The sequence below is a fragment of the Cajanus cajan genome, chromosome 8 (genome assembly GCF_000230855.2).
Source record: "Cajanus cajan strain Asha chromosome 8, NIPB_CcT2T_4, whole genome shotgun sequence".
NCBI classification, from domain to species: Eukaryota; Viridiplantae; Streptophyta; class Magnoliopsida; order Fabales; family Fabaceae; genus Cajanus; species Cajanus cajan.
The window spans coordinates 23,092,829-23,112,301 of record NC_138524.1 but is presented as its reverse complement, the minus strand read 5'-3'; positions in this window follow the sequence as shown (position 1 = coordinate 23,112,301).

Here is a 19,473-nt window from a genome sequence, read left to right as displayed (position 1 = left end):
AGATTTTTTCCTCTCTTTGTCGTGCACAAAGCACTTCATTAAGAGGTTTTTATTTTTTATTTTTTGTCTATACTAATTATTTACTTATTCTAAAGAAAATACAAATAAATAATTATTTTTAATCTTCATTTAATTTTTAGTAATAATATTTTTTAATTTTTAAGAAAAAATAATAAAATAAGAAAATAACTACTCATATTTTTAACTAATCGTCCTCAATCACACGTCCAATTTAAGTCTTCTTTATCTTATTTATATTTTTTTAAAAATTAAGAGAGGGTTTGTTCCTGTTTGTTTCTTTTAATATCACTTAATAACAGAAGTAAAAGCCTTTTTAATAGCACAACACCTACAACTACAAAAGTTAAGAGAGACTTTTAATAGCACAACTTTAATAGTACAAGTTTTTCTTAACTAGGTGAAATTATTCTTAACACCTACTTGACTATCCCTATTATTAAATTTGGTAGATTTTTCTTGTATTAATTTTTAATTATTTTTATTTTTGAATATTATATTTATATAAAAAAAATTATTGATTTTTTCATTTTAATTGCTCATATTTCTATGATTCTATATTATTCTTACCTTCTCAATTACTCATTACATGAAATTGGAAGTTAGTGAAATTAGTAAAAAGGAATCGAGGATTATAAAATGTAATAGAATTGGTTTATCCTTTGCCATTTATATCATAAAATTATAAGTTTATTATCACAAATTTTTTAAAATAAAATAAAAATTATAATTATATTGTATTGTTGTTTGATACTATTTCTTGAGACTGTTTTCATATTGATAAATTAACTTTAGTTTCTTTTATATTTTTTTGTGACTTATAAAAAATTGCTTATAAAATTGTTGATGTTATTTTATTTTTTTATATTCAATAATATAAATGTGATTACCTTTAACCAATTATTTTATGTTATGTAAATGAACTTTTATATATATATATATATATATATATATATATATATATATATATATATGTTCATTCTAGTAATTTGAACTTATGTTATGCATATGAGATATTTATGTCTTAAAATTACTATATTTAAAGTTGATCAACAATTTTTTATTGATGGAAAGAGTCATTTGACAAAAACATCTTAAAGAAATTTTTGCGTGAAATAGTCATTTGATAATCAAATTTTATTATTCTAATATATATATATATATATATATATATATATTTTGATATATTATCAAATATTAATTACTTTATTTTAAAATATCAACTACAAAATATAAATCTGGTTATTTTAAAAAAATATTAAAAATCTTTGATGCTTTAATTAAGTCAAGGACTGTAAATACATTTATCAAAACAAATTAAAAATATAAATGATTGCTCATTTAATGAACAAATTAATAATATAAACAGGAAAATAGAAAAACGTATTAGTTAATGCATATAGAATAATGTCAACAATTTAGGTAAGTGTTACGTGGACTGAATTTTTTTTCTCAAAATTATAATTAATTAAACCAATGTCTCATAAAAGCTTAAATGAATTAACTTTAAAAATATAAAAAAAAATTGATAAAAAATTGAATATAATAATTTGATAAATAATTTGTATGTTTAAAAGTTTAAAAGAAAACTTTTAACAAAAATATTTTTATCAAAATATTTTTTATTAAAATATGTTATTATAAATTTTTAAAATATCTCATTTTAATATTTGCCTTCGACCTTAAAAATATGTTGGACCGACAACAAACAATAATTTGTTGTACAAGGACATGTGTGTGGGACCTGTGGTGCGACACCGCATGAGGAACCCGAGAAAATGAAGTCCGAGGTGGTGTGTGGTGAGCAATGAGCATGAACAATACAATATGCTCCAAAGCCGCTGCCAAATAAATAAAGTGTTCTTGTAAAGTAACTTTCGTGAATTTTACGATACAAATAATGTTTTAATAAATTAATAATATAAAAAATAATATATTTTAATTTATTTTTTACAAAATATAAAGTATGAAATGACCAAAATACCCTTAAATATAAGGGATTAGAAATTGACCAAAACGAAGATATTCTACATTGTCTTCTTTGTCCAATTTTCTGAGCTCCCTTTCTTTTCTGTTTCCGCTGTCTCACTCGCACCACCACCACTCACTCACTATGAAGGCACACAAGTACGCCGACACAAAGTCATAGAGAGTAACTGATACTTTTAAATCATCATTAATTAACATTTATGTTCATTAATAAAAAAATATATATATTAATTTTAAATAACAATTTTTTATATGAAGTTGTTAAAATAGGACAACACATAATATACCTTTAGATATGATATATATATATATATATATATATATATATATATATATATATATATATATATATATATATATATATATATATATATATATATATATATATATATATATAAGGAGGGATCCTTTTACTCCAAGAATAAAATTACCTAGAGTTACTCCGTTTAATAACTCATGTTCTACATCAAATTTTAACGATCTAATCGTTCAATTTAAAATTTTTAATGCATAGATCAAATCTGCAAATTTTTAGAAAATTTGAAAATCATTTGATATTTCGTTTCATTAATTCAAATTAACGGATAATCATAAAATCATTTTATATATTGATTTGAATTAATGAAATGAAGTATCGAATAATCATCAAATTTTCTAAAAAATTTGCAGATTTGAACTATGCATTAAGAAATTTAAATTGAACGGTTGGATCGTTAAAATTTGATGTAAAGCATGAGTTATTGAAAGGAGTAAGTAGTTTTACTCCTGGAGTGAAGGGATCTCTTCTATATATATATATATATATATATATATTAAAAACTTTAAATGCAACGGTTGGATTGTTGAAATTTAATATAGAGCATGAATTATTGAAAACATAATAGCTTTAAGTAGAAAGAAATTTCATTAAATGAACACATTTATTTTAGTATAATTTTTTTTTTATTTTAAAATAATTTATTAAGTTAATTTCTTTTTTATTTTGAGTAAAATAAATATAAATATATTTACAAACAAATTCTCTTTACGAATAATGGAAATTTTTTTAATTAAGACTCTACCACAAATTGCTAGAAGTGAGTGCCAAAAATTGTGAATTGAACTTATTAATCTATTATGAAGTTCATCTCTTTTCTATCACACATAAATCAAAATAACTAATTTTATAGCATTAAATTTCTTACTTAAATATTTACTATGAGTAATAAATATAGATTTATTATTTTTCTTACTCATTTAATTTTATTATTGTTTTTACATTTTCTAATTTTAATATAAATGTTTTAATATTCATTTTAAACTAAGTTTTGAAGAAATTAATGTTAAATTATTGATATAAATATTATATACATGTAAATACCCAAAATATTTGTAATAATATTTTTTTCTTTACAAATCGTATTACTAACAATAATAAACTTATTTGTTGTAAGAAAAACAATAATAAATTTATATTACATAGTTAAAAAATTTATATCTAAAATTTATATTAACTAATAAAATAATATATATATTTTTAATTTCAATAATTTCCTTTTTAACCTGCACTCTATGGTCGGAGATGTGGCTAAGGCAAGGTCGGCAAAAATTATTGAGATCTTGCCTCAGCCCCCAATCCAAGTTCTTTTTTATATATATTTTTTAAATAAATAATTTTAATACAAATAATTAAGTGATATATTTTATTATATTATAATTAATTACTTAATGCATAAGATCATATTATATTATATATATATATATAAGTATTATAATAAGATTTGTTCTTACCGGGGATCTGAGGTAGAGTTGATCTACTGGGTAAGGTTGGTGAGCCTCCTTCACTGGTACGTTGGTGCTCCAAGATGGGGGTAGTACCTGCAAAAGAGACTCCGATGCTAAAGTTAGGGTTTGTATGAGTACGAGTCTCATATAAATAATACACGTACCTTGGTGTGAATTAGGATTGCGTTGGGCCTTGGGTCCGAGATCAGTTATGATCTGATAAGATAGCGGATCTTGTCCAGGCCGAGGTCGTCCCAGCGCATGTTCGAGGTCGTCTTGCATTGTGATGCCGAGCTGGGAGCTCGGCTTCGCAGTACAGATAGTACACTAGCCCCCTGAGCTCCGAAGACCGTGGGTCGAGGAGTTAAGGACCGAGCTCGTTAAGGAGCAGTGACTTTTCGCGTGTGTCTGTCTGTCGGGATGCCACGTGTGGCAATTGTCATTTCATATTTCGAAACGCGAGGCCAGCGCGTTAATGGGCATGGCGGTTATGCAATGATGGCTTCTTCTATCATAATGGGCCTCATTTAATACGTGGTCAGGCGCGTCCCTTGGGTGACACGTGTCGTGACCGTTTTAAATTTTGAGGTATTCTTTTCTCCCACTCGCGCCTCTTCCCCTTCCACTTTACTCTTTTCGTTTTCTTTCTCCTTTGGCCTCTTGCGCAAGCTGCTCCCTGCACTTTCGCTTCCGTTCAGTCTCCATCGCTGTTTCTGGCAACTGGGTTTCGCCTCTTCCTATTCACTCTTGTTAGAAAAGAATGGCACAATCCAAGAGGGGGGGTGAATTGGATTCTATGACCCTTTAAAAATTATCAGAGTATTTACGATCTTTATTTCACTTAAACTTTTCTAAGACTGAATTTTTCAAATGAAGCTCTCTCAAAGACTTGTTATGAAAGTATGAATGCAATATGCTTTCTTGATTACAAAATTGTGAGGTTCAAATATAATGTTCTAATTCAGATTTAAACCAACAATTTTCACATACACATGTTAATCAAGAATTATCTTCTTTAATGTTCAATCAAGCAATTACTCAAAGTAAAAGATAAGGTAGAAGAAGATTGCACAAGTCTTTTATACTAGTTCAGCCACTCCACATGTGACCTACATCCAGTCCTTAATCAACACCTGATTAAGATTTGTTCCACTATCTTAAGCAAGAAGGTTTACAAGCACACACACATGCATATACTTCAACACAAAAGATAACCACTTTCTTGACCCCAAGAAAGCACCCCTTGTAGAACCCACTACAAGAACCCTTACCATTTGAGAAACCCTTCTCAAGATTTTTACAAAGATTCACAAAGAATAAAGGAACGAATTAACCTGGAATTCTTGAACAAATCTTTATCTTCCCCTTTCAAGAATATGATGATGATTATCTTCTCACAAGCTTTTCACAAACGTTTTCACTCTTGGATTTCGCAAAGAAAACTCTCCAAGATGTCACAAAGACTCCACAAAACGTTTTTCACCAATTGATTATCAGTTCTAACTCTTGTCTGAAGTTTCTCAAAGTTCAAACTATTTATAAAAGTTTCAGACACAGATAATCGATTATTTTAAAGAATAATCGATTATTTTGTTCTTCAGGTTTTATGGAAACCAACCAAGAACAATATAATCGATTATTTTGCTAGATAATCGATTATTCCAGAGAGTTACTCCTGGGATAATCGATTATTTTGGAAAATAATCGATTATTACAGCAAGGCATTCTACTCAGCCTATTTGCTGAAATAATCGATTATATTTAACAATAATCGATTATTTTGAGTTAGTACTTAAAACTTCATTTTAAGTCTCAAAATAACTTTTCAATGTTTTAACTCATCATCATATACTCTCTACTTAGTTTAGATATAGATTTGATCATGCACAAAGCATACACAACATAAAAACTCAATCAAAACAATTTATAAACTCTATACTTTATTACATAACATTCTCTTGACTCTTCTTTGACTTTGTCTTTGTGCTTCCAAGTTGTTGTTGTACACTTGTGTAAGTTGTTGTTGTACACTTGTGTTGTGATCATCAAAACTCACTAAGCTCAACAATCTCCCCCTTTTTGATGATGACAACCCATGATTCATATTATATCAATCCAATGCTAATGATATTGTGCTTCAAGGCTTCTTAGCCATTGTGCCCTTTAATTCCAACATACAAAACCTGTATAAAACCTGCACAATACACACACACAAGCATAATACCTGCAAAAACAACAACTATAACAACTATACACACAACCTTTTAACCTTTTCTCCCCCTTTGGCATTATCAAAAACAAAGTAAGCCAAGTTTGACAATTATAAGCCATGTACAGAGTATTGTCGCCACCGGCCCGAAACGGGCTTTCGGCATTCGCGAAGGATGGTTGGACTCTTTTATTTGTTTAAATATATGGATTGCTAGAATGACTTATTCTCAAACTGAGACCTTGTCAAACGAGCAATTTTATTAAAAGGCTCACCAATCCATGTTAATCCCAAGCGGGACCCTCCATAGATCAGCGGTTTTCATAAAAAGGAAGGGTTCGTGGAGTCGCCACCAATGTTTTACTCAAAACATTGGAAAAAGAAGTTTTAAGGCAATCGATTCAAAAATCAACTTCGGCCATGACAACCAGAGTCGGGTAAGGGAGTCGGTTACGCGTGGGGAAGGTGTTAGCACCCCACAGCGCCCCTTTTGGGTTTCCTATGACAGATTATTTAAAAAATAATAGTGCAAAATTACTAAATTACCCCTATTTATTCTAAGCAATTATAAATTAACTATCTACATGATGACAGTTTAAATATGTACACACAGAAAGCGGTAAAAGAAGGGACTTTAAAGATATAAACCTTTGAAGCGTGCTTTCTTATATATCTTGACAGAAATTGGGAAGCGTTTTGGCGTTCCCTCCCTCTACAAGACCGCTCGCTCCCTCCTAAAAAATAATTTTTGACTTGGAAATCCGATGGATTTCCCTTCGACTTAGTTTGAGACTCAAGCAAAATGCTCAGAACTCAAAAACTTCGTCGGATCAACTCTCCGAGTGATTTCTAGGCAGAGCACTGCTCAAAAAAAACCCAGAATACTCAAGAAGAGGGTTAAAACTCCGTCCAAAAGTGTGAAATGACGTCCCATTGACATCATATTTATAGGGAAAAGGCTCAATACGGTCTCTGGGGGTCAATACGGTCAACATTGAAATTTTGAACTACAATACGGCCGTATTGAATTCAATACGGCCGTATTGAAGTTCAGTGCAGCCGTATTGAAGTTCAGTGCAGCCGTATTGAAGTTCAGTGCAGCCGTATTGAAGTTCAGTGCAGCCGTATTGAATTCAATGCAGCCGTATTGAAGTTCAGAAACTTCAATACGGCCGTATTGAGTTCAGTGCGGCCGTATTGAAGTTCAAAATGTTCAATACGGCCGTACTGAACCTCTGGGAGGCCGTATTGGGCTTCATTCCTCCCACTTTTCTTATTTTAGCTATTCTAAGACCTCTAAACCTACAGATAGTCATCCTATGGTCTTCTGGGAGTCCTTCCGGCTGACTTTCCTTTGGTCTTCGAGAGTCTTCCAACTTTATTTCCGACCCGGACAATTTTAGGGGTCTACAAGTATGTCCAGCAATAACCAAAAAAAAAAAAAAAACTTTGGCTCAGCTATCCAAATTGAATCATTTGTACACCAATTCAGAACAAGTCAAGCCAAGAAACACATTACCACAATATAAACAAACAGAGCATTCCAATCAGCAAAATCAAAACTAAAATATCACCACACATGCTCACAAAAATAGAGCATTTCAGCACCAGCATTCCAAATCACACTTTGAAATCACAATCAAGCCATCATAACGGAAAAATAAACTCCAAATTCATCAGAATTTAATTGTTCAACAAAAAGCATTAAAATTGTTCAGAAATTAAAAACCTTACAACCAAATTGAAATTAATTGTTCCAAACCAGAATTTAAAATCCTAATTAAAACTAATCAAAACAAAGATCAATCTTCATTTTCCAGTATCCCAAGTTGAGCCTTGATCAGCCTCACTTCATGGTCCAGATCATCAAATCTGTCAAGAATACCGGAAAACAAAGACTCATGTCTTCTCGACATTTCCATCACTGCATCCATCTTGTTGATCATTATTTGCTCAAACGGTGAAAATGGTTTTGGTTCCGCTTCAGACTCCCTGCTTGGTTCATCTTCCACCTGTGGTGGCTGATCCTCATCTTGTGACGGAACACCGTCTTCATCAGTTGCCTGCTCCGGAGTAGGGGGTACATCGCCTTTAAACACCCATTTGTCTTCTTGTTTAAGCATCCCCATGTGATGCAATGAAGACTTCGCTATTTTGTTTGAGGCATGCAAAATTATTTTTCTTTCCCTAGATAAATCTACACCGGCAACTTCAAAAATCTTAGACAACAAAAGAGCATAAGGAATTGGGCCGTCTTCCTTCCGTCTAGCCTTCCACATACAATCGTTCACGACCGATACCCAATCGATCTTTATTTTCTTTTTAATCACATGCATCAACAGAATGTCATCTCTTGACATCTGAGCATGGTTGTGCAACCTGGGTTTCAACATCCAAGCAATAATAAAAGAAATTAAACGAGAGTTCTTTTTCATACCTCCCGCCAAGAATTTCTCGTAGTTGGTGTTCAACGGGTTCCTTTGACAGTCCCGGAATGTAATCATTTCTTCAAAATCCCCAAAATTGAAGGGTTGGGGTTTCTCTTGTCCAATACCGATCAGACCCGCAACCGCCTTCAAAGTTGGCCCGTCCAACCGAATCAGCTTTCCTTTCACCACCGATTGCATGATTCCTTCATTACTCGAGGCGAAACAGAGAAATAACCTAATTAACTCAGGATAATAGGGACCTTCCATTTCCAAAAACCTCTTCAGCTCCTGGTGCTCCAGAAGGGTTGGAAAACTGAAACCCTCATTCTTAAACCAATCAAGTTTAAGGGTCTTTGGAGGAATGATTCTCCGTCCGGCGTACCACTCAAAATAGTACTCTTGAGCTTTCTCATCAGCAAACCACTTAGTTAATTATCAGCTACCCAGAGGGTAGAGGACGCTTGCTCCCCCTCACTTCAAGCTTCTTTGGTCTTTTGGATGAAGAAGCCATGGATGGGTCTTGAAGAAAATGAAGAAGATGAGAGATTTGAGAGAGTTAGGGTTTTGTGGGTTGAGAGAAAATGAGAGAATGAGAGAAGTTGGGAGAAGTGTTTTATGCCCTAGCACATTCTGGGTATAAGAGTAATGGGTGGTTTTAAAAGTTGGCGCGGAGATAACCGTTTAAAAATGCTTCAGGATTTTTTTAAGAGCAGTCCAGATAATCAATTATTTATGCAAATAATCGATTATTTGCATCAGTAGAATCCCTTAAAAACACAATCTGATATGGATAATCGATTATTTTAAGGATAATCGATTATAACAGAGGGTATTTTCTCCTAACACAACCCAGATAACTGATTATTTATAGAATAATCGATTATTCCAGTGGCCTTTCAAATTCCACTACTCAGATAATTGATTATTTCCCAAGACAATCGATTATTACAGTGACTCTTGAGTTTCTTCCCACCAGATAATCGATTATTGCCCAAATAATCGATTATTTCAGAGACTCTTGGAATTCTTCATGTTCCAGATAATCGATTATTACCCAAATAATCGATTATTTCCATGAGATTACTTAAGATAATCGATTATATCTTAAGATAATCGATTATTCCAGAGAAGTTTTGCTTCTCAGTAATTTTAACTTCTCAAATTTTACCGTCTTATTTGTCACTTTAAATACTCTCTTCCAAGCATCTCTAACTATCACTCTCAAAGCATAATCAATTTAAACATGATTCTTTGATTATTCCCAATTCAATTCTCAAATGGTTGAATCTTTCCCTTGGTAGAGGTTTTGTAAAAATATCAGCTAGTTGTTTGCTAGTTTCTACAAACTCTACAACACAATCATTCCTTTGCACATGATCTCTTAAAAAGTGGTGTCTTATCTCAATATGTTTTGTCCTAGAGTGCAAAATTGGATTCTTGGTCAGATTTATTGCACTAGTATTGTCACACCTCAAAGGAATTTTATTCAACTCAACTCCATAATCTTTTAATTGTTGTTTCATCCAAAGAATTTGAGCACAACAACTTCCAGCAGCTATATACTCAGCCTCAGCTGTACTCAAAGCAACACAAGCTTGCTTTTTGCTATGCCATGAAACAAGTGCACTCCCTAGTAAGTGACAAGTTCCACTTGTGCTCTTTCTATCTAGTCTACACCCAGCATAGTCTGAATCTGAGTAGCCTATCAGACTTAGTGAGACTCCCTTTGGATACCACAACCCCACATTGGTTGTACCTTTCAAATACTTAAGGATTCTCTTCACACTCTTCATATGAGATTCTTTAGGATTAGCTTGGAATCTTGCACATAGGCACACAATAAACATTATGTCAGGCCTACTTGCTGTTAAGTACAAGAGTGATCCAATAATGCCTCTATACTTTGAACTATCAACAACAATTCCTTTCTCATCTAAGTCAAGATTGCAATTGTTTGATATAGGTGTGGCAGCCTCCTTACACCCTTCCATACCAAACTTTTTCAGAAGTTCATTGCAATACTTGCTTTGACTTATGAATGTAGACCCCTAAAATTGTCCGGGTCGGAAATAAGACTCAAAGACTCTCGAAGACCGAAGGAAAGTCAGCCGGAAGGACTCCTGGAAGACCCTAGGATGATTCTTTGTAGGTCTAGAAGTCTTAGAGTGGCTTAGAATAAGGGTGTGCGAGGATTGGAGCTCAATACACCCTTCCAGAGGTTCAGTACGGCCGTACTGAGCCATTTGAACTGCAATACGGCCGTAGTGAACTCAATACGGCCGTACTGAAGTTTTTGAACTTCAGTACGGCCGTACCAAATTCAATACGGCCGTACTGTAGTTCAAAAACCCAGTACGGGCCGTATTGACCTCCCAGGCCGTATTGCGCCTCAATCCTATAAATAGGACGTCATTTGCACGTCATTCCACACTTTTTCCACACTTCTGGACCCTCGTGCTGAGTATTCTTGGGTTTTTGAGCTATTCTCTGCCCTAGAAGTCTCTCCGAGAGCCAATCCGACGAAGTTCTTGAGTCATGAGCCATTAGCTTGAGACTCGAACAAGTCGAAGGGAAATCTCTTTGATTTCCATAGTAAAAATTATCTTTAGGGAAAGGAGCGAGCGGACGTGTAGGGAAGGAGCGCCAAAAAGCCTCCTAAACTTCGTTTTGAATATATAAAAGCCCGCTTCGAAGGTTTCTTTCCAAATCCCTTCTTTTACCGCTTTTATTTATTGCTTTTTGATTGTTGCATTGCATGTTTAGAGTTTTCATCATGTAAATATTTTACTCATAATCGTTTCTAATAAATAGGGGTAATTTAGTAACTTTACACTATTATTTATGAAATAATCCGTCATAGGGAACCCGAAAGGGGCGTTGTGGGGTGCTAATACCTTCCTCGCACGTAACCGACTCCCTTACCCAACTCTGGTTGTAATGGCCGAAGTTGATTTGCGAAAATCAATTGCCTTATATCTTTTTCCAATGTTTTGAGTAAAACATTGGTGGCGACTCCAAGAACCCCTTCTTTTTGCGAAAACTACTAATCCATGGAGGGTCCCGCTTGGGATTAACATGGATTGGTGAGAGTCATTTAAACAAAATTGTTAGCTCGATGAGGTCTCAGTTTGAGAATAAGTCGTTCTAACAATCCACCATTTTTTAAAACTTAAAAAGAGTCCAACCATCGTCGCGAATGCCAAGGTCCGTTTCGGCGGGTGGCGACAGATGGCGACTCCACTGGGGAAGCCTCGAGAGTCAGTCCCATTTAGTGATGGATTATTTCTAAAATGATAGTTTAAAATTACTTCATTACCCCTCGCTTGTATGATAATATGTTTTATCTAATTGGCTTTAATAACTGTTGAATGTTTAAATTTTCGCAATTGTTTGAAATACAAACTGCACACGAACCTTTGCACACAACAGAGTCCTCTATACCCGGGGGCATGAGTGGAAAGCCATAGGGAGTGGATGCGAGTACGGCCGGTTGTCGAATGGGTCTATAGGTGCCCGTAGACCGTTGTCGGAAAGCATCACTCAAGGTGAAAACCATGAACTCAAGTCCGACAGTGCGTTGGAGCTTTCCATCGACTTACGACGAGAGGAATTGGGTCCCTATAATGGGGGCACCTTGGGGGCCTTGGACCGGTGAGAACAGTTAGAACCTCCTTGAATATGCACTTGTCTGCAGGATACCCCTACCTCGTGATTCGCTCGAGATTGTTCGTGGATGAGTGAATTGTTTGTGTATAGGTCTATGTGACATTGTTTGTGCATTAATAATAAACCTCGTGATAAGGTCTAAGAATAACCCCCATGCATGAAAATGTCATGACATGAGAGGAAAGACCATGTGTGAAAATATAATAAAAGTGAGGAGCATGTGCATCATTACCAATAAGACATCATGCATCCTCATAACCATTCATTTTAGGCTCACCAATACCCCTTGACATGAGTGAAAGAGACCCATGACTATTGAGATTCTCCGTTGGGGAGAGATCATAAGTCAAGGAGGGTGGTAAACCTCCGTCTTAAAAAGGCAGCGCCTTAAAGATGGAAGGTTATCAAGCTCATGTCAAGAGTGTATTCATTCCATAAATAAACTAATTAGATTAAGCATTCATTTTAGAAAGTGGCTGGTCATCTCTCTGTCCTCACGCACGCGCAGAAACTCAAGAAAATGGACGCGTTGGAGGAACAAAACAAGAAGCTTACAACCGAGCTCTCACAGCTCAAGGAGCAAATGGCGCAAATGATGGAACTCATGCGTCACCAAAACATACACGGGGCTCAACACAGTGACCATGAGTCCCATCATGAGGAGGAGCAAGAGCAAGAGCCTCCGCAAGCTGTACCCCTTGGGGCGGGGATTACAATTAGAGAGCCCGAGATTTCAAAGGAGCAATTCCACGCTCTCGAGGACCGGTTGAGGGCTATGGAGGGGCATGATTTTGATATCAAAGATGCCATCGACATGTGCTTAGTGAGGGACATCCAATTCCCTCCCAAATTTAAAGTGCCCGATCTCCCAAAGTATGTGGGATCGACTTGCCCCAAAAGTCATCTCACCATGTATTGCCGAAAGATGGCTGCATATGCCACTAATGAAAAGCTCTTAATCCATTGCTTCCAAGAGAGCTTGGCTGACACCGCACTCAACTGGTATATGCAGCTGGATGGGAATCAGGTGCTTACATGGAAGCAGTTGGCCGACGCATTTCTCAAGCGCTACAAGTATAACATCGACCTAACACCTGATAGGTCCGATCTTCAAGCCTTGAGTAAGAAAAGTGATGAATCCTTTAAGGCGTACGCCCAACGATGGAGGGAGTTGGCGGCACAAATAGAGCCCCCACTGTCGGATAAGGAGACGGTGTCCCTGTTTATAAACTCGTTGACTGGTCCCTATTATGACAAGATGATAGGGAGCACGACAACGCTCTTCTCGGACATCATCACCATTGGAGAAAGAGTGGAACAAGGACTGAAAAGTGGGAAGCTAGCTAAGCCTTCCCAATCATTTGAAGCTAAGAAGACCTTTGGGAAGAAGAAGGAGGGAGGAGTCAACGCCATAACTATTTCTTCATCTTCCTCCGCTTCGAAGTCGGGAAAGTCGCAGTACAACCCTGTGAAGAAGTTTGATAAACTTCCGACCACATATAGCGACCTCCTACCGAAGCTAGTGCAAGCTCATCTTCTAGCTTACATTCCACCAAGGAAAATTGATCCACCTTACCCCGATTGGTACAATCCGCAAGACAAATGTCTATACCATTCGGGGGCACCGAGGCATTCAACGGAGAACTGTAGAGCTCTCAAATATAAGGTCCAAGACCTTATCGATGCTGGGTGGGTCACTTTTGATTCGACAGCGCCTGACGTGAGCAAGAACCCTCTGCCGAAGCAGGAGTAGAGAGAAGAGCAAGCCACGATAGGGCCCCTCCACATTTTTCTTTTCTTTTTGGGACTCATGATCAGTACCCGAGATCATGAGACCCTTTTCATGTGAATAAGGGTTTTTTGTACAGTTTTTCATACATATCAATAAAGAGGCATTTTTCACACATCATTCTCTCATTTATTCTTTTCTCTCTTTCTCTCATTAACATTAATAATTCTAAACCAAAAACAGAACCGATAAAACAATTATGTCTGTGATTGTTCGCTCCGACCGGGATCCGAAAGTTGAGGATGAATGGGTTGAGTTGGACAGTGATGAGGAGACCATCTCTCCGGATCTGCAAAGACTGCTAGATCAAGAAGCTCGTCTACTCCAACCGTACCAAGAGAAATTGGAGACCGTGAATTTGGGGCAGGGCCAAGAGATAAAAGAGGTCAACATTGGGACCCATATCAGTGATGAAATAAGGGCGCAATTGATCCAATTGTTAAGGGAATATAAGGACGTATTTGCATGGTCGTATCATGATATGCCCGGTTTGGACTCTAACATCGTCGAGCACAAGTTACCGTTGAAAGAAGGGTTTCGACCCGTCAAACAAAAGCTCCGACGAATCAAGCCCGAGTGGTCTTTAAAGATCAAGGAGGAGGTAGAAAAGCAATTAGATGCGGGATTCTTGGTTGTATCTCAGTATCCCGAATGGCTGGCTAACATCGTGCCAGTCATTAAAATGAATGGAAAGGTTAGAGTTTGTGTTGACTACAGGGATCTGAATCGTGCCAGTCCAAAGGACGATTTTCCCTTACCTCACATCGATACACTGGTGGATCATACAGCCACGAACACACTCTATTCCTTCATGGATGGGTACTCTGGGTACAACCAAATCAAGATGAATGAGGAAGACCGCGAGAAAACTTCCTTCATTACACCCTGGGGCACTTTCTGCTACAGGGTGATGCCTTTTGGACTCAAAAATGCGGGTGCCACCTACCAACGAGCGATGGTGATGTTATTCCACGACATGATCCACAAAGAAATCGAAGTATACGTGGACGACATGATCACAAAGTCGAACGACGAAATGGACCATATCCAATATTTGAGAAAATTATTCAACCGGATTCGCAAGTATCAACTTAAGCTAAATCCGGCTAAGTGTACTTTTGGAGTTCGGTCGGGTAAGCTTCTCGGGTTCATCGTCAGTAAAAAAGGCATAGAGGTGGACCCCGATAAAGTGAAGGCAATAATGGAAATGCCTCCTCCTAAAACCGAGAAAGAGATAAGAGGATTCCTCGGCAGGGTGAACTATGTCGCAAGGTTCATCGCACAGTTGACTGACACGTGCAAACCAATATTCAGGCTGTTGCGCAAGAATCATTCCGAATCTTGGGATGAGGATTGTCAACAAGCTTTTGATAAGATCAAATAGTGTTTGGCCAATCCACCAGTATTGGTGCCACCTGTCGAGGGAAGACCATTAATCCTCTACTTAACCGTGCTTGATGAGTCCATGGGAGGTGTGCTAGGACAACAAGACGAAACGGGAAAGAAAGAACGAGCCATCTACTACCTGAGCAAGAAATTTCTCGACTATGAGACCCGCTACACGCCGTTAGAAAAGACGTGCTGTGCGTTAGCATGGGCAACACAACGGCTCAGGCAGTATATGATTAGGCATACTACTTGGTTGGTTTCCAAAATGGATCCAATTAAGTACGTGTTCGAAAAACCAATAATCACTGGGAAGATTGCCCGGTGGCAAGTACAATTATCAAAATTTGACATCATACATGTCACACAAAAGGCCATCAAGGGCAGTACCCTAGCTGATTACCTAGCACACGGGCCGACCAACGACTACCAATCCCTTCAGGATAATTTCCCCGATGAGGATATAATGAATCTACAACATGAAGAGCCTAAAGATGATGCGTGGACCATGTATTTTGATGGAGCCTCCAACATGCTTGGACGAGGGATTGGCACAGTGCTAATCTCTCCACAAGGAAAATACATTCCCGTAACGGCAAGACTCAACTTCGATTGTACAAACAACATGGCTGAATACGAGGCTTGCGCGTTGGGAATCCAAGCAGCCATCAACAATGGTATCCTAAAACTCAAAGTGTTTGGTGATTCGGCCCTAGTCATCTATCAACTACGAGGTGATTGGGAAGTCCGAAACCCTAAACTGATACCATATGTTGAACACATCAAAGATTTGACACATTTCTTCCAAAGTGTCGTCTTTGAATACATTCCAAGGGAGGAGAATCAGTTTGCCGATGCTCTTGCTACGCTCTCGTCGATGTTCGCCTTGGAAAGTGAGCATGAAATGCCCATCATCAATATCCGGCGGCACGATAAGCAAGCGTTCTGCCTTCTGATAGATAAAGTTGTCGATGATCGTCCATGGTTCCATGACATCAAGCAATATTTAACAAAAGAGGAATATCCTGATGCGGCCAACGATAATGACAAGAAGCATATCCGAAGAAGGGCCAGGGGATTTCTGCTAGTCGGTGAAACCCTCTACAAGAAAAATTATGACTCGGTCTTGTTGAGATGTATAGACCAAGTCGAAGCTCAAAATATGATCAAAGAAGTACATGAGGGGGTTTTCGGTACCCATATCCCCGGGCCTGCAATGGCTAAAAAGATCCTCAGGGCGGGATACTATTGGTCGACCATGGAAAGGGATTGTTACCAGTACGTGCGAAAATGCCATAAGTGTCAAGCATACGCCGACAACATTCATGTCCCACCGACTCCACTCAATGTATTGGCTTCACCTTGGCCATTCGCAATGTGGGGCATGGATGTTATTGGACCCATCGAGCAGAAAGCATCCAATGGACATAGATTCATCCTTGTGGCCATTGACTACTTCACCAAATGGGTAGAAGCGGCATCGTATGCTCATGTGACCCGAAAGGTGGTAACATCCTTCATCAAGAAGAACATTATATGCAGATACGGTATTCCCGATAAAATCATCACTGATAATGGATCTAATTTGAATAACAAAATGGTGGAAGAACTGTGCCAGGAATTCAAGATCCAACACCACAACTCTTCCCCATATCGGCCGAAGATGAATGGGGCAGTCGAGGCAGCCAATAAAAACATTAAGAAAATAGTGCAAAAGATGGTTGTCTCATTTAAAGACTGGCATGAGATGTTACCCTTCGCTCTTCATGGTTATAGGACTTCAGTACGCACATCTACAGGAGCTACTCCATTCTCCCTCGTCTATGGGATGGAGGCAGTTCTACCTGTCGAAGTCGAGATACCTTCTCTAAGGGTAATCATGGAAGCAAAACTTTCCGAGGCAGAATGGGTTCAAAGCCGATACGACCAGTTGAATCTTATCGAAGAGAAACGGCTGAACGCCATATGCCATGGTCAAGCCTATCAGAGGAAGATCAAAAAGGCTTTTGACAAGAAAGTCCACCCTCGAGTCTACCATGAGGGAGAGCTGATAATGAAGAAGTTGCTACCAGCTCAAAAGGACAAAATCGGAAAGTGGGCCCCGAATTATGAAGGACCATACGTGGTGAAGCGAGCCTTCTCAGGAGGAGCATTGATCCTCACGGACATGGATGGGGAAGAACTTCGATAACCAGTGAACGCTGACGTGGTAAAGAAGTACTATGCTTGAAGACGTTGCTTGCATAGGCCCGCTAGGATGAAAACCCGAAAAGGGCGTCCTAGGCAAAAGTTAGGGCAAAATAAAAAGCCCGCCAGTACAAGGGTACTAGGCAAAACAAAGGCGAATTTATCCCCGCTAGGATACGTCCTAGGCAAAAATTAGGGGCAAAAGAATAAGACACAAAAACAAAGCAAGCAACGATCACTTGAACCGAAAACCGAAAGGCGGTTCAAGTGATTATCTTCTAGAAGCAAGCGTCTTGCAGTGTCTACACTCCTGGCTCAGGCATCTCACCCGAAGCGATTAGGGGAACGTAAGAGCAACAATTACAGATATAATTGTTAAGCCTAATGTATATAGCTTACCCTGGCCAGCCATTCTTCAGAAATTCCTTTTGTATATCTTTCTGTAAAAAACATTTGTGAATATCAATAAAATATCTATTCATTTCTCTTCTCTTGACCATGTGATTATGCCTCTAAATTGGTGTTTCTTAAAAATTGTACGAAATTCCTTTAATAATCGGTCAATAAAGAAAGTTGGAGGGGTTCCTATAAAATCCGTAATCTCCTGCGTAAGAGGCTCACAGAAATCCTCCCTCACATCGACGACAGAAATTCCTCCAAGAAAGAGGAGGATAGGGAGAGCCATTCATTTTTCTAAAAACATTAACAAAATGATTAAACTTGCATTTTGTGCATCACACACACATTAGTTGCACATTCAAAGACCTTATCATGAGGCAGTCGCATAAAATAGAAAAAATAGGAAAAATTTCTTGTGTATGACAGCAGCCAACAGAAAAGGCCGAAATCGACAAAAAAGGCAAAAAATTCAGAAAATCCAACAAAACGTACAGAATAACTGAGCCTGGAGAGGCTTGCCGAAATAATACTCCCCAGAGACATCTCAGCTTGCACTCTTGGGCCGAATTCCCAGTGAAAGCTATCAGAGCAAGATCAGCAAGATTCCCCAATGGAAGCGTGATCATCCAAACAAAATATCCGAGTCAAAGGACTTAGACTTCCTCAGTGGAAGATAGCTTTCCAACTCGAGCGACGAGTGAAGCTAAGCCTGAAGAGGCTTTCTAAATAATACTCTGGGATACATAAGATCCTCAACCCCCATTCGCCTACTCAGAGGCACTCCTTCAAAAAGAGAAAATCCGAAAAGATCAATAACCGTTCCCCAAACGGAATTCGAACGTCAAGATAATCCGCCTAACAGAAGAGGCCAATCAAGATCAATACGACAGAATCCCCAGCGGATAACAGCCTACGCAGAGGCAACAAAACCAGAAAATAAAAAAGAGTCACCCGAATAAGGATAACCGGGATACTCCACCAACGTCGAAAGGACGTCAGCCAATCATAAGGCATCGCTCACCTCAGGAAGAGCATCTTTGTGTCTGCATCCCCAAGGAATCAGAATTTCCCAGTGGGCACCAACTATGCAATGGAAAGTTGGGACACAAAAACCTATGAGTAACTACACATCCCCTAGACGGATCCCTGCGTTATCCAGCCCTCAGCGGCACCAAAATCAAAAACAACCGTCGAAGCAGCATCGTGGACTGTGGAGACAAAATCATCACAACAGAATCCCCCAGGATAACAGCCTACGCAGAGGCAACAAAACCAGAAAATCAAAAGAGTCACCCGAATAAGGATAACCGGGATACTCCACCAACGTCGAAAGGACGTCAGCCAATCATAAGGCATCGCTCACCTCAGAAAGAGCATCTTTGTGTCTGCATCCCCAAGGAATCAGAATTTCCCAGTGGGCACCAACTACGCAATGGAAAGTTGGGACGCAAGAACCTATGAGTAACTGCACATCCCCTAGACGGATCCCTGCGTTATCCAGCCCTCAGCGGCACCAAAATCAAAAACAACCGTCGAAGCAGCATCGTGGACTGTGGAGACAAAATCATCACAAATCCCTGGAGAGGGCAAACTCACGCTACCAAAGTGACCAGAAGCACGGAGGTATGTATCCCTGG